Source organism: Lepidothrix coronata, unplaced genomic scaffold (genome assembly GCF_001604755.1).
Source record: "Lepidothrix coronata isolate B3197 unplaced genomic scaffold, Lepidothrix_coronata-1.0 Scaffold52, whole genome shotgun sequence".
Classification (NCBI taxonomy): Eukaryota; Metazoa; Chordata; class Aves; order Passeriformes; family Pipridae; genus Lepidothrix; species Lepidothrix coronata.
The window spans coordinates 4,555,003-4,571,204 of record NW_016690232.1 but is presented as its reverse complement, the minus strand read 5'-3'; the positions used below and the strand labels follow the sequence as shown (position 1 = coordinate 4,571,204).

General features: G+C 43.6%; 1 protein-coding gene across 5 annotated transcripts in view; it reads left to right on the top strand.

Annotated features, from left to right (window-relative positions):
- The first annotated feature begins 9,543 nt into the window (after nucleotides 1–9,543).
- Nucleotides 9,544–16,202, top strand: part of RALGPS2 (Ral GEF with PH domain and SH3 binding motif 2) — a 106,476-nt gene continuing 99,817 nt past the window's right edge. For 3 of the 5 annotated variants that reach the window (XM_017815844.1, XM_017815845.1, XM_017815843.1), the window contains exon 1: nucleotides 10,003–10,024. The gene's annotated coding sequence lies outside the window, so the exon portion shown is untranslated. Of the gene's footprint in view, nucleotides 9,607–10,002; nucleotides 10,025–16,202 lie in introns of those variants that run through there. The other 2 variants (XM_017815848.1, XM_017815846.1) reach the window with 2 other exon arrangements.

Sequence of the window (16,202 nt, the reverse complement as noted above, 5' to 3'; positions counted from 1 at the left end):
TCACCTGTAGAACACAGCACTTAAACACACTCTTTCTCTTGTTTTATAGTCTTCTCTTGTGCTCTTTTAGAGTCTTCCTAATCCTATTTCATTTACATATGTGTATATCTATATTTATGTATATATATTTATGTATATATTTTAAGCCAGAAGCCCAAACACAAAATAGTATTTAAGCTAAGGATCTATTGCTGAAAATATTGTCATATTTTCCGTGTTTTCCATATGCTCGGTTTGGTTATCCTGTGCTGGCACCCTATTCAGTTTTTATTGGTATATGCCTGTAATTGAGCAAACTGCTTGATTTTAAGTCCATCTCCAAAAATCTGCCCCCACCACCAAACGTACATTTCATCATATTTTTCTTATCTCACAAACCCCACCTGAGCTGCTGTTGATTTAGACAGGGGTTCCTAAGTTCAGTTTGTTTGGATAGTATGCAGAAGTCATAATGGTCCTTGTGAAGGACCCTGGGGAAATTCTCTAATTTCTGACTCAAGTGCAATATGTGCCTCTTCAGTATTATCTTCTCTAGGGAAAACTAAGAATATCTCTAGATACAACTAAAACACAAAGCGTAGCAAAACAACGTAGCTTATTTACACTTCTGCAGGGAGAGGAGACGACAATAAATTGGTCCAATTTTAGTTGCTATTCATGAAGTGCTGAAAAGTGTTCAGATGGTGTGTTGGCAAAAGCGATGTCACAAACTGTGGTATAGAATAGAATACTCCAATACTACATTATGTTGGAATAACCAGTAAAGTATTTTCTCTTGCAACTCTCAAAGGATAATTTATAATGGATGTCTAGTTTTTCAAGGTGCAATAATACTCTCCTGAGCCTTGGGTGTTTTTTCTGATGTTACATGACATACAGCAGTAGCTGGAGAGGAAATTGTAAGGGACCAGCTTAGATTTTAGCAGTGTTGTATGTTTATTTTTCATGTTTCTACCTTTTTAGAATTTACCACATATTTACAGAAAGTAGTAACCACAAACTAAGAGTCAGAAACTCTTATCAATTAGTATCACAGATCGGGTTCCTTGTCCTCGTGATGGATGGGTCCTCTGTTGAAAAGTAAAAGAAAACTCTGGAAACAGAGATTTCATCCTCTCACATCTTCAGCATCCATCTGGTTTAGGTTTGTAAGACTCAGATTTCAATATTTAAGTAGCTCTTTTATTCTGCCCTGGGATCTCAATGGGAAAGGATGATATGCAAATGAAAATCACCTTACAGAAGTCATCAGTTTTGGCTGCAGAATCAGTCAGACTGCAGTAAAACTGTAGGTGAACACATGCTAAAATATACCCATTGTATTTTTGGAATGTGCTTCCTGAGTGAACTTTGAAGCCTTTCCAGAGTACACAGGAAAAATCTCTTCAGAATTTCAGAAGCTCAGCAACTGTCTCCAGCTAAGTCACATTTATAAACACTGGACCTTTCAAATGCTCCATGTCAGATGATTTTTCTCAAGAAACAGGCCTTGCTTCTGTACACACTGACTTCTTATTTACTTTAAAAATAGATTTATTTTTTGTTTGTTGGGGGGTTTTTTCCATTTATCATAAGCTTATTCTAATGAAAGCTAAAACGATTTTTCAGCATGGGCATTATAAGGATATGAAAATGTCATGATTATCTTTACTATTTAAAATGAAATTTTGAAAAGTCTCTACATCCCCCCTAATATTCATATTGGTATGAAAACTGTTTCACAGCTTAAGCCAGAATTTGGATCTAGGAACCTGGATTAATTTTATCCATGGGTTTCTCAGTTCCAGTAGAGAATATTGAAACCTTATGTAGGGTTTTTTTTAAGTGTTGTCTTTTTCTTTTAATGTAAGTGATCTTGAACAGTGCTTGCTAAATCCTAACATTCAGTATTTTCTACATTTCCTGACTCTGTAACTGAACTCGACCATCCTGATAATGCCTGAGATACGCAGGAAAAAATGCAATATACAGAGTACCTGAGGCATTGCTGGTTTTGTTCACTCGAAAATGAGTAACTGTATTATAACTTGGCTTCTTAATTTTCATTGAAGGAGGTACAGAGCATAGTAGCTATCCCATCTAAGTCCAGCTCCCAAAGGGATTACCAGCAGCAAAGACTTCCCGAGCAAAGCATACACTGCAACAGATAATGGCTTGCTGATTCGCTTCTCCCAAAAGTATTCCCAAGACAATTATATAAATTATTCTGAAAATGCTGGCTATAAAACAATGTAGTTTGTCTATTTTAGTAATATAAGTGATGGTATTTATTAAATCTGAAGCTGAACTGCCTGACTCTCCGCATCCTTCGTAACAAAGCTCTCCAGCAAAGCATGGCAAGACCTTCAGTGGAGTTGCACCTATTTATACCAGTAGGCATTATACTCTTAGATTTTCAACCAAGGATTATTAGCTGTGGATGAAAAAAGCCACTGCCAGTTGGCTTTGTTCTTCACTATTTCTGAAAACACTTCACCATGTTTTACAAACAGTGCAAAAAGTTCTGGCTTCCCGTCTTTTCAAGCAGTAACAATTACAATGGCAGAGGATGGAAGCAGCATAATAAACCAGACAGATGAGCAAAGATGGAAAAGCACAGGTACTGAGTCCAGTTACCTCCTAAGAAGCTCGGGGGAATGATAAAATCAATAATTTCTTCTATACAGGAGAAAGAGACATATAAAAATAAAATAAAGTTTGACACAACTCCTAGAGAAGGGTTGAGGTAATTTTTTAGTATGACAGTATTACCACTGCATCAGAACTCTCCTGTAACAAAGTGTCAAGATGCTCAGTGCATCTCTAATACCTTCCAAGGATTTCAAGGCTCCCAATAAACACTGAGAGGGATCATGACTGGCCATCCTGTGCCTACAGAAGGTGATGGATGCAGAGTGAGGTGCTTCCCTAATTACTGTGACCCACGTGAGGAACGGGCAGGCTGCAGCCTTGGCCAGAAGGCAGGAGCAGAGGATCTGTGAATCTGCTCCTTTTTGCTTCTCCTCACACAGAAAGGAAAGCGAGCCATGGCTCTGTCCTTCCCCCTCCTCCATGTTTGGGCGAGGAGAGGTAAGTACAAAGCACATCTCAAAGGAATACAACTGGCAAGGCTTCCCACAGTGCAAATAAAGAATTCTAGGAAGTGTCTTTCTTTTTATAGCAAAATGCTTCCTGATTTCCCCATATAACATTACCTCTCCATGATAATTTGGCTGATTAACTGAATGGTACTAGTTTAATCTGCTCCCAATTTATTACACTCCATAACGAAACTACAACGAATCTATGGATTCAATGTTCCCTGATGTACAGTCAGATGTAAAGATTCCTGGAGACTCCAGTTGAGCATCTCACCAATAACATTTCCAACCACCATGGAGAGCCAAGGGGGTTGGGGACTTGGTTTTTCAGCTTTTTTCCAGTTGTTAAACACTTTGCTCAAAAATTGAAAAATACTTTTTTTCTCCTCCATATAGCTGTTTAATCACTGCTTGAGGTTGAAAAAAGTGTTTTTGAGCAGATGGCAAGAACATAGGATTTAAGCAGGGGACAGATGTAACCATATTAGGGAGCCTGGAAGATAAATCTCTTGAAATCTTGTGGCAGACGTGATCATTACTTTGTTTACATAGATGAAATATTGCTAGTTTCAATTAACAGTTGCTGTTGTCCATATTTGGGATTTTTCCCCTTCAGATGGTCATTAAAACCTGTTGTAAATCATCGTGTTTGTGCTGCTTCCATACTGTGCATAAATCATGTAGGCATCCCAGCATCTCCACTCTTTTTGGAAAACGTGTAGATGGATATTTATGCAACATAAAAAATGGTGTTTGGTTCTTTTTAAGCAGTTTACAAGTAACGTCTCTAGTGATGTGCTGTCTCCTGTGATGCAGCGGGGAAGCAGAGGAGGACATCTGCATTCAGCCCCTGTGCTGCCAATCCCTGCTTTGCCTCTGGCTCCCTCCCCGGCGCTATCGCAGTGTCCCTGTCGCAAACGGCTCTAACATAAAGCACGTTTCTGACTTCCCTACATCTGGGGCGTGGGAAGGCAGCACAGTGAAGAACAGCATTCTCTTCCTGTGGAAAAATCCGTAGGTTGCGTGAGAGACAGTGAGGAAATAACGTGTTATCTGTGTGCAGCTTCCTCGGGGCTGAGGCGTGTGGGAGAGCCTTTGTTGACCTTGGGGAAACAATGTTTTGCAGCTGTAAAGAGGAAGTCCTCTTAAAGCATATGTGTGTGTGTGTGTGTGTGTGCACTCACTTTACATGTAAAACCGTATATTTACAGGTATATTTGGGTGAATTCAGAAGCTCCTGCTTGGATACACTCTTTTTAAAGTCATGATCTTAAGAATATTAGGAAAATCCCCGAGCCAGTTGGGACTGCTATAATGTTATAATTGCAACTCATCCCTTCGTTCTTGCTGGAACTGAGGAACAAGTAGAGGTGTAAACCTTAGGAAGTGTTCTAGTGTTAATCACAACACCTCGGGGAGCAAATGTTAGCACATCAGTTGAACAGAGTGAGTGAGAGGGGCTGTGAAACATCCATCCACTCTTCAGCACAGCATTCTTGGTAACCTTTTCCTCCTCCACCTGTAAACTCTAAACAAGTAGGGTGTCAGTGTCTGTTTGAACCAGATTTCTCTGGTGCAGACATTTTTATCCACTAAAATACTTCCTATGCTTAGTTTGAAGTTTAACTGAACCAACTGAAAGTTCCATTTTGATTGAAGGAGGAAGCTCATCCTCTTGATTAAGAGGAAGAAGCTAATATATGTTTATTATGTATTAAGCATAAACATCCTCCAAAAGGAAAGAGGAAGAAGATGGTAGTTACACCAATGTTATATTTTTCCAATTCTGACTCCTATTTTCCCCTGTAACGAAGGCAGGGACACTACAGAGAATCAAAAAAGTAGGAATACGTAAGTGTAAATGTCACAGACTACACACCTTACTAGAACGTGGATATTAATTGCGCCATTAATTTTAATTGCACTGCATTTATAAAGTCAGACCTGTGTAGGTAAGCACTCCAAAATCAGGAAATAACAGAATTAGGGTGGCAGGTACCACAACTGTGCTGCAATCTTGAGAAATGATGCACGGTTTCGACAGAAAATCATACAATTTTCTTCTCATAAATTGACAAGTAAATTTAGCAACATTTTACATCTCTTTAGCATTTCTCACCCTGATGTACTGTGTGAATTAAGTGCAGTCAGGCTCATGGAATAACTTAGTCAAAGAGCAAGAATAGAAAATAGCACTTACAGGTTATATAAATAAAATATTTTCTACGATATCCTCATTCCTTAGGGAACTATATGCTTTAGCAGATTTCCAGTTGGGACATCTCATATCAAACTGCTTTTAACTAATGACTTTTTATGATAATAACTGTTTCTAGATTCATACAATGAAAGAACTTTACTTAGTGCCAAGCAATTAGTAATTAATGAAGTGCTAACTAGGTGCCAAAATGTAAGCTCTAGTCTTTCAAATCATTTGTTACCAAAACAAGATTAAAAATTATCTTTAACACTATACTCAGGAAGCTTAGCTGAAAGGCAAAGAAATTAATTTGATTTTATATTAATATATAGTTTTAATCCCAGAGATTTGTATGCAGCATGATATGTCCAGTCATAATAAAGCACTATTTCTCTTTTTTTCTTAAAATGGGTAGAATAATTTGGATTATAATCCACACAAAGTTGATTACATTAAAGTAACTTACATGAGAAATGTTTTATGCCAAAATGCTTATGCTACCTTCTGTCAATGAAAGAGTACAATAAAGTGCAGTCTGCTGGCATTTTTATAGTCTTCGAATTCACAACAGCAAGTGCCCTGGCTTGCAATCTCAACATTTCATTACAGCTGCCCCTGCAAACATATCGCAGTTTGTTATGGGAGCATCCACGTTTGGTGTCGCCTAATGGAAAAATGGTTTTCATCTGTGAAATTAAAAATGTATGGATCAATTCCCTCCTCTCCGTTGGTAGAGAATGTTGAAGTTGCAAGCTGTTGCTTTCAAAGGGAAATGTCACATCCTCTGTAGTTTGAGGGGGTTATGTGTGGTGAACGAGTTGTACTCTTGCAGAGAGATGCAGCTCGTTGGGCAGTGAATTTTAGAAATAATCATTGCTGACAAAATGTGGCATAAGTATGTCCAAAAACTACCATAGTAAATAATTATTCGGAAGGATCCTGCAGGCTGGCCAGACTAATACCATTTCTAAATTTGTTCTCTCAGGTGTAAGTGGTGATGGCAAATGTGATGTGCTTTGGGCTGGAAGATTTTCAGCCACCTTCGTTTGGAGCCGTTCCCGTGACTGTGTTGGCTCAGGTTTGGCCCTCTGCACCCTCCCAGGCTGCCAGTCACAAGGGACAGCAGTTTCCTGTTACTTTTGACATCAGCTTTCTTCATGATAGCCAACTGTTTTGCCACATATTTTCATCTAGTCATTTCCTCTCTTCTTGGCGCTTCCTGTGATTTGAATATTTAACAGCACAGCTGCAACATACAACTAATAATGTGTTTTAAGTGGAATATTTAGTATAATTGGGGAAATCCGTGCCTATAAAATAATAAGGAACATCAGCTATGTGTGCAGAGTTGGCAACTGAGTATTGGAAGGTGGTTTCTTGGAAAAGATTTTGGAATCATAGGTGAAAAGCAGCTAAACATGGGGCTCTAGTGTAAACCTGGAGTGGGATTGGGCATTTTGGTTTTACAGTCTAATGTATGTTCTCCTCCCCACTCATTCTTTAAAACTTTCTCCTATGAAATGATGGCAAGACAGCAAATATTTCTTAGTTTTCTCCATTTGATCTCTTGACACGTTGCATGCGTGGCTGTGTTCATATACTGAGGAGAGATTTCTAGTGAAGCACTGCCTAGGATGTCTGTGCCTTTCCTAAACTATTGCCTTTGTTTTAGACCCCTCTGCAGTGTCTACCAGGAATTCTTTCCTCCACTGTCCAGTGTATTGTACTGATGACTATTTGTCAGTATTGAATGTCACTATATTTTTTTCCTACTCAGTCGGGTCACTCCAAGTATCTTCACAATTCACACCACAATTGCGAGTAATTTTGTGTCCCCTACAAACGTTGTCTCCTTCTGTACAACCCTTTTTCTAGATTATTTTAAGGGTATTTACAGCAAAACTAAAAACACCCTACTCTTTTGGTTTTTCACCATGATTATGAATGACTACACATTCTCCTGTTCAATCTCTGTTACTTTTTGGTCCATGACATTGCTTTTTCCTCACAAGCCACTATGCAGTTTTTCTGGAAGCACTTAGTGAGAGAATTGTAAAATGTCTGGAAAATTTGTCACCTAAGCCATATATACAGCCCTTAAGTAATGCTGAGAAGCTTGTTTTATGAGATGGGTTGTCTCCTGCTGTAGTGAAGAAAAATAGCTTACAAAAATAATTCCCATTGCTTCCCCCTTCTGAGCTGCTTTTACTACTTTTTTTTTTCTCTTATTCCTCAATGATCTTAGAGCTCTTTCCCAACCTCAGCAATTCTATGATTCTATAATATTTTCTTATTTTTTTGTTACAAATTGTTGTGTTTCCAAATCTGGTGAAACATCCTTTCCATCCACTGACTCACCTGTTGAAAACCTTACAGCAGGATGGCATTTGGCATTTTATTTTCCTTTCGCTTATCCTGGTTCAGAATGAGTTTGACACTACGCCAGATTACCATGGTAAAAAAACAAGTGGAAACAATGTTCTCTTTCTAGGCACAAGCTTTATTAAAATTGGGGAAATGGCACTGTACCTAAAAGTAATGCTTTTCTGCTTTATTGTCACACTCGTGCCTGTAGTTTCTCAAATCCTTCCTGCCTTATTTTCCTGTCATGGATTTAAAAGCTGGTACCGTCTTTCCAGCCTGCTGGACTTGTTTATTCTGGATCCTGGTACCTATAGTCTCACCAGTCTGCAAATCTATTAAAAACCAGGCACTATGCATAGCAGGTGGCTCTATATTTCATCAAAACCACAGAGCAGGTGGCCTTAGATTGGATGGCAGCAATGGGTTACCAGGTATACAAATTACTAAGTCCATCTCCCACGGCTGTGAAGGAAGCAGTGACTATTGTAACTCCGTGACAGGATGAAAATAAGTCAGTTCACAGCTTAATGACATTAGGTATTGCTTTCAAAGCATTCTGAATATCTGTAAATGGTAGCTATTAATTATTGCAATAACTCGCTGGAGATGGAGCCTACCTGGCGGGAGGGTGCGGATGGGAAGGTGGCGATGCCAAGTCCCATCTCCATGGCAGCAGCACTGCCAACTCTGGCGACTTTAGGGCAATTCTTGCAAAACCTTGTGGTTTTCTGAGGGCTTTCCCTCCAGAAATGATGCAAACACCTTGACGGCCTTGTTTTCCCCTTGTAGGCTGATCATTTCCCTAATGACCTTGGGAGCAGAGAAAAGTCTTGAGATTCATTGCGCTGCGTCCCTTCAAGACGGAGTTCTTAGTAGTGTAATAGTCTTTATTTTGGGGCCAGTCCCTTTCCTTGTCCCCGTTGTCTCTCCTAAAGGGAGCGGTGCTTCACGGAGAGCTGTTTGCCTTTCCATGCCTCGATTCCCCCCGCAGCGGAGCTGAGGAAGGGGCTGGAGCACAAGTCTGACGAGGAGCGGCTGAGGGAGCGGGGGGGGCTCAGCCTGGAGCAAAGGAGGCTCGGGGGGACCTTCTCACTCCCTTTAGCTCCCTCACAGGAGGGGGAGCCGGGGGGGCTCCGCTCCCAGGGAACAAGCGACAGGACAAGAGGACAGAGCCTTAAGCTCCACCAGGGGAGGTTTAGGTTGGACATCAGGAGCAATTTCTTCACAGAAAAAGTGAAAATGTAAGTGTAAATGAACTTCTTTACACGGAGGGTGGCAGAGCCCTGGAACAGCTGCCCAGGGAGGGTGTGGAGTGTCCCTCTCTGGAGACATTCCAAACCCACCTGGACGCGTTCCTGTGTCACCTGTTCTAGGTGACTCTGCCTTGGCAGGAGGGTCGGACTGGGTGATCTCCAGAGCCCCCTTCCCACCCTAACAATTCTGGGATTCCGTGCTTAGACATTGGAACGGGCTGCCCAGGGAGGGCGGCGGAGTCACCGTCCCTGGGAGGTGTTTAAGGAAAGACTGGGCGTGGCACTCAGTGCCACGGGTATCCTTGACAAAGTGGTGTTGGGTCACAGGTCGCACTCGGCGATCCCGCACGTCTTTTCTAAGGCGCCCCATCCCGTGTTTCCCTCAGGGAGGGATCGGGGAACACTGTCCCTGCGGGGAGTGGGGGGGGCGGTGCTGAGGCGGCGCGTGCGCAGCCCGCACGCGGCACCGGGCGGGGGCGGGCCCGGAGCGGAGGGGGGGGGGGCTCTGCGCGCGCATGCGCGGGCGGCGCGGGCGCCCCCCCACCCCGTGTGTGTGTGTGAGTGAGAGAGAGAGAGAGAGTGGCCGGGGGTGGCCGCGGCCGCCCCGCACCCGCGGAACGGCGCCGGCACAGACCCCGCACGGAGCCCGCCGAGCCGCCCGCAGCACCGCCGCGAGCCCGCCCCGCCGCCATCCATCCCCACATCGCAGGTGAGCTGCGCTGTCGCGGTGGGGAAGAGAAGGAGGAGGAGGAGGAAGAGGAGGAGGAGGAGGAGGAGGGAGCCGGCGCCCGCCTCCGCGGGGCTCATTGTCCGGCTGCTCGGAGGAGGAGGAGGAGGAGGAGGGAGGAAAGGAGGCTTCACCCCGTCTCGCACGCCGGGCCCTGCAGGGCTGTTGCCGGCAGGGGATTGGAGGCGCTCCGTCCCCTCCCAGATCCGGGGAGGGTCCCGGCCCCCCCGGGGCTCCGCCGCCCACCTGCCGCCGCCTCCGCCGCGCTCGGGGGCGGCGGGGAAGGGGCCGGACCCCGCCGGGGTGTGAGGGTGTGTGCCCGGGACCCCCGGACTGGGTGTGGGACGCAGGGATGCGGGCCAAGATGTTCACCCCCGGCACCTGCGGGAGCGGCCGGAGGGTGGGTTTTGGCCGGGACACCCCCTGCGCTGTCCGCGGAGCCCCCGAGGACGGTGGGGTTGCTGCGGGGGCCGGAGGGCGGCCGGGGCGGAGCGGGCGGAGCGGTGGCTGTGGCGGTGAGATACCGCTATCCATCGGTCCTGCCCCGGGGATGGGCCCCGGGGACCAGGACACGAGGGGCAGGGCAGTGCAGTGCACAGGGATGGGGACAGGAGGGACAGGGCAGCACACAGGGATGGAGACAAGGGGGATGGGGCAGCACAGAGGGATGGGGACACGAGGTTCAGGGCAACACACAGGGATGGGGACACGAGGTTCAGGGCAGCACACAGGGATGGGGACAAGGGTGACAGGGCACAGGCAGGGTGGATAGGCAAGGTATCAACACCACATAGCATTGCTTTTATATAAACCAGGGTAATTTCAGAGCCCCGAGTTGCCTTGCGTTAGACAGAGGGTGGACAAATAAATGGTGTTTATTTGACACCAGGAGTGTTTGGCATTATTCCTGTCCTGGCAGCAGATGCTGGAAAAGCAATTCTGTAGATGTGTTTGAAACCACGATGAGTGGTGGTGACAGGTAATAGTTTGGAGTAACTTTGGAGTCTCTCTGTGTTTAGTACAGGCCTGGTGAAATTCCAGGGGTGTGTTTATCTACTTGAGAGTCCCCTGTATTGACAGTGTGTGAGGGATCCTTATACTGACAAAAGGTGCCTTTGCACAGGTCTTATTCTTGCTCCATCCTTTTTCCTGTGCTAAATTAAGGGGCTTTACTATGACAGGTAGCTAGAAGAGATGGAAACTGTTTATTTTCAAGGGATAGGTGGATAGCCAGGCAATCACATGTTTTATAGGTCTATGGCTTCTGAGTTTTTCTCAAGACTGGAAAATACAGGATGCATGATGATGATTTCCTTTTTTCTTTTTTTTTCTTATTATTGCTTGCCTCTGCAGCTGACTTGATTTTAGTTGTATTATGGTGGTGTTTGTTTCTAAGCAAATTGGGTTTAACTTGCTATTCAGTGGATTGAGACCCTTTTTGATATACAGACCTACTGTGTTTTTTACTGCATAATTTTATTTTACGAACTTCAACTCACCAGGTGTTTGGTTTAAAACTTTATTAGGTCTCAGCTGGTCATTAGAAATAATGCATGGACCAAAGGTTGAAAACTACTCACTGCTGATACTTTTGTATCATTTTCATGCAAGTAGTTTACTTTTTGACCCTCTTAACGTCAGATACAGAACAATGAGGAGTAGGAAAATATATTGTTTCCCATAAATTTCTCTTGACAACATAGATGCATTTTTTTCATGTATTATTCTAGGGTGATTTATGATAATTGAGCCAGAGGACTTCCATAGGCACCTCTGCATGAGCTGAACTGGCTTGGGTCCTGGTTTTGTAAGCTGATATGATCCACCTGGATGCCAAAACAGCTGGAGTGAGTTGGCACCATCAAGTGCCACAGAATAATATCCTACAGAAGTTGGTAATTGCTTGTGATCTTTTCTAGCAGTGCCCCTGGTCACTCTGCTAAACGTTTCTGGGCTATATAACTAAATTTTTTTGTTTGTTTGTGTGGGGTGTGGGTTTTTTATATTTTAAAGGCAATCTCTTGCAGAAGCAGAACTCTTCCTGCTTTGCAGAGCCTCTGCACATCCCTCCTGTGGATTGTCTGCAGTCCTGCTCAGAAGTTGGCTGAAGCTGGGTCACTGGAATTGAGAGGGTGCCCTCTGGTGACATTTGTATTTGGAGTTTGGGTTGCATGTAAAGGAACACTCCAGCTAGTCTGGAATTAAATATTCCCATCAGCAGGGCTGGAGGAGTGTTCTGCACTGGAATGCTGGGGGGTCATGGCTGAGGTGGGGGATGGGCAGTCACCTGTGAGTTAATGTGGAGGCTGTGCAGCAGTCACTTGGTGCCTGTGAGCCCCCTTGTGAAATATTTGACCTTAGAATTTGTGTTGCTGGATTTTGATGAGAAATGTTTGATTCCTCAGTCTAATGGAGACAAAACCCCCCTCAAAAAGCCTCTTCATGAGGTTGTCCTGTTTACTCATCAGTGGGGTTTTTTTTGATTTTTTCCTGTGGAATTTTTTTCCTGTAGAATTTTTGTTTGTTTTTTTTTCCTGCAGAATTTTGGAGGAATCTTTTTCCTTCCCTGCACTTTTATCTTGCCTGGTCACTGTGTAGATTAAAAATGCCGATGTGCAGATATTTTATTGATCTTGATGCTGCTCAGCACTAATGAACAAGAATGAAGATACAGGGCTGACTTTACCTAGTTGTGTAAACTTGGATTTTTAAAATTGGCTGTGTTTGTACAGAAGGCTAATGAAGTCATGGTGTCCTAATGTTCTGCTTGATGTGTCTTTGCATATTCGAAGATTTGAATTGACAAGCCACACCTCCATCTTAATCAGTTTGTTCCACTATTTTTTTTTTCATTGAGATTAGGGGTTAATCTTTTCCTTCATGTTTGCTTGAAGCTGAGTCATTTGGGCTCCTCCTTTCATTCAATAAGTAAAGCTGAGTTGAAAATGTCCTTTAGGGGTGGAGAGTGTAATTGGTTGCATTTTGTCAAAGTATAAGGCATTAAAGGCATGCTAAATTTCTGTTTTCAGTGTTGGTTTAAAGCCCCTGTTAGAAAAGATACTTAGAAATGCATTTTCAAAATGACAAGAACCTTTCTGTTAATAACCTTTATATTTAAATACCTGGAATTGCTGCAGTAGAAATCATCTTGTAAGTGTGTGTGTCTCATATTTATTGCATGAACAGAAGCTTTGTGGGTTTCATGTTTTGTCTGTTCATTAATTAATCACCCTAAAAGACTGCTGAAAGTGTGTCTTAATCTCCTAGAACGTGTGGATATGTGATTGCAACTCTTTTTTTCCTTTACAAAGATCCTTAAAGGCCTTGTAGGATTCCAGGGAAAATGGCTTTGCAGTCCTTCTTGTGGGCAAGGTGGTCCCACCTGGGATTCTGCCCAGCAGGAAGGGTCCATCCGAAATGGGAGCTGGAGTGTGTCCCCACTGGTGTGGGGTATCAGAGGGTTCCCGGTGCTGGCCCTGGAGGAGCTCTGTGAGGTGGAGAAGGTGGGGAACAAGGAGAGGGTGGCCAAAGTCATAAAAGGGAAGGTTGCATTCTGCAACCTGGTGTGTGGTGAACATGGGAGCTGCTGCTGTGACTCAGAGGTCAGAATGGCATAAATGATGGTCATTGAACCCACCTGAGGCTGAGGGAGGCTGTTCCCTGTCTGGGTTTCACTTTATAGCAGAGTTTGTCTAGGGAAAAGGAGCTGTTCGCCGAATCTTACAGTACAGCAAATAAAATGCTGGGAAATCTAGTGAGTCAGCACAAAGTATTTTAAAATGTAGTGCTCCTGAAGTGCATAAAAGGTTGATGTTTGCTCTCTGGGCTGTTCTGAGGTGTGCTGCTCTGGTACACTCAGAGCTGTCTTTTGAAACCTCCCTACGGGCTTCCAGATGGATTGTAGACAGTTGTATGGCTCAAGTGTGTCTTCCTTGAACCCATGGAGATCCCCTGAGAATACTCACAGAGTCCTTCCTATCCCAGTTTATTGCCAGTGTAACTTTTTCCATGTCTGTAAGTTTAGTGCAGAGAAATTACAGCCTCCGTGTTTAATGTGTACTTTTCCTTAGGGACAGGATTCCCTCTTCCTTCCCTTTTCTTTGTTGTCTTGCAGTCCTGACTACAGGAATGACAGTTCAGGTCAAGCTGGGAGAACAAGCAGCCGTGTACCCTGCAGGTCCTGGAGGCCCTTGTCCTTATTCCCTGCCCTATTTTTTCTGGTCTGTCTGGGGAGACTGGGAGTCTCTCCCATATATTGCAAGTGTGACCACAACAGTTAATGTAGCTCAGTGCCTCATCAACATGTGGTTGAGATTTGAACAGGGATTGGAACAAGCTGGCTGAAGTTCAATCCAGATAAAATATACATGATGATGTGGATGTAATTATCAGCCTCCCTAATTGGAGGACTGCATTTGCCATTCAGTAGAAGTGTTACTGCCCTCTGGTGACTCGTGTTTATTAGTTGTTCTTAGCAATCATACTGAAGCAGCAAAATCAGTTTTTTAAATCTTTCACCGGAAGACTGAGACCTCCTCACCTGATCAGAGCTGGAAAGATTGGCTGGAAGTCATCCTTCCCTTCCTCCTGTTGGGTTTATATCGTATTGTGGTTCCTGGTGCAAGTAAGGAGAGAGCCTGGGTCAGTTAAGGAATTGAAAACAGCGTGCCCAGCTCTGAGCAGAACTGCCAGAGAGGGAGTCTGATTGTTGAGCTTGCTGTGAGCTCCTCTGCCAAAAAGTGGTCGGTCCAATTTAGAAATTTCTTGGAGCTCGTGAGTGTCCTCACTGACGCTCTTGCCCTGTGTGTCCACGGTCAGCTGCCCGAGGGCTGAAGTGCTCAGAGAAGGAATTCATAACAGGGCTTGAGAGCAGAAGCTGGAGATACTCTGGCTCTCCTGCTGTAACTCTGTTTTAAAGTGATTTGGAGGCAAAATATCTGCAGAAGGTTTTGCTGGCTTTGGAGCCATCTCAGTGGCACTTGTGCTTTGGGATATGTGTGTGTCACCTCTTTTTAATGGAGCTGTGGGGTTGGCAGCAATCAGTGAGGTCTGAAGTGACCCAGGACTGGCTATCAGTGCTCTGACCATTGCTGTAGTAGTGTGGCATTAAAAGCTGTTTGATTTGTGCCTCCCTCATTATTCATTAAGGGACATCTTTGAGACAAATGAATCTGCTCTCGTTGAAATGGGCTCAGATTGATTGTGCCGAGGAAGAAGGATATTGATCTTTTTCAGAAGTTAAAGGTGTATTTCTTAGATAATAGTGGCTAAATAAAACTGGCAGGGATCCTGAGAAAGTGATCTTAATGCAGTTTGTATATTGGATTCCTTTTATCACGTTATTAATATGCCTAGGATATGGAGTAATTGTCTAGACTATGGTATTATATTTTCATTTAGATTTAGAATTAGTGGTGTAATGTCACAGAGTGACTGTACTTAGACTAATAAGTGAACAGACAGGACTAGTACAAAGCACGTTTTCTACTGTGATACATCCTTTTCAGATTAATGTAGAGCCAGGCAGAAGCCTCCAGTGAAAAGCTGAAAGTCTCAATTTACTATGTTTTTCTTTATAAGTTTCATATCTGAATTTGGGGAGGTGTGTGAGCACAGGTGGACTTGAGACTTAGTTTCATTTAAAACTCAAATTTATAAGTGCTTTGAAAAATTTTCTCAAAGTCCACCTGTTTTATTGCCAGGTTGTTTGTTTTATATTCTAATTGCTCGTAATTGTCACTTGCTTGATAACTTTGGGGTCCTCCACTAGTTTAAATTAGTTTGTGATTAGGTTAGGCTGTGACCCCACATGCAGTGGGGCAGCTTATTTATTGACTGCTCACTTCTCACACTGGTTTGGCAGAGATACTGGTAGAGAGAACTGCATCAGGGAACTTACCCAGCTAAGAAATTAAGCTTCCCCCCCCTCCTTGCTTTGTGTTTCAGTTTGATAGTTCCCCCAAACTGTTTGTTCTTCAGCCATACAAAATCTTGTGTTAATGTCATGGCAGAGAGGGGAATGGAAAAAAGCATTAGTGGCGGAGATGACGGCAAATATAAAATCAGAGTTCCCATAAACCTGCTAAAATCGATTAAGGGGATGAGATGACCCCTGAACTGGTTGTAGCTGAGCTTGAGGAGTGCTAATTTCTGGTTATCAGGTTTGTGAACTTGGGAAAAACTTTGTTTCAGATTTTATGCTGAAAAATTTGAGGCACTTTGGGATCCTTGTGGCATTTCTGGAAACTCCTTTTGCACGGAGCTAAACTCTCCTATCATTCATTGCATCTTTGACAGTCGGCTGGTGTGGTGAGCTGGGAGAGATGATGGTGTTACTGGAAACTTGGTAGTAGAGCTGATCAAGCCCAGAAGTCTGTGCTGTATTTTAGGGAGTCCAAAAGCACCTGCAGTCAGCAGCTGTGAAGTGTTAGGATGTTGGTAGCATCACACAGTTTCTTACCTGTATGTTTCGGATTTCAAAATGCACATAAATTGTTTGAAGTGCTAAATAGGTGAAAGATAAAAAGGCCCAAAGTTTTGGGCTTCTCTCTCTCCCATTACTGCATCGCTGTTTTGTG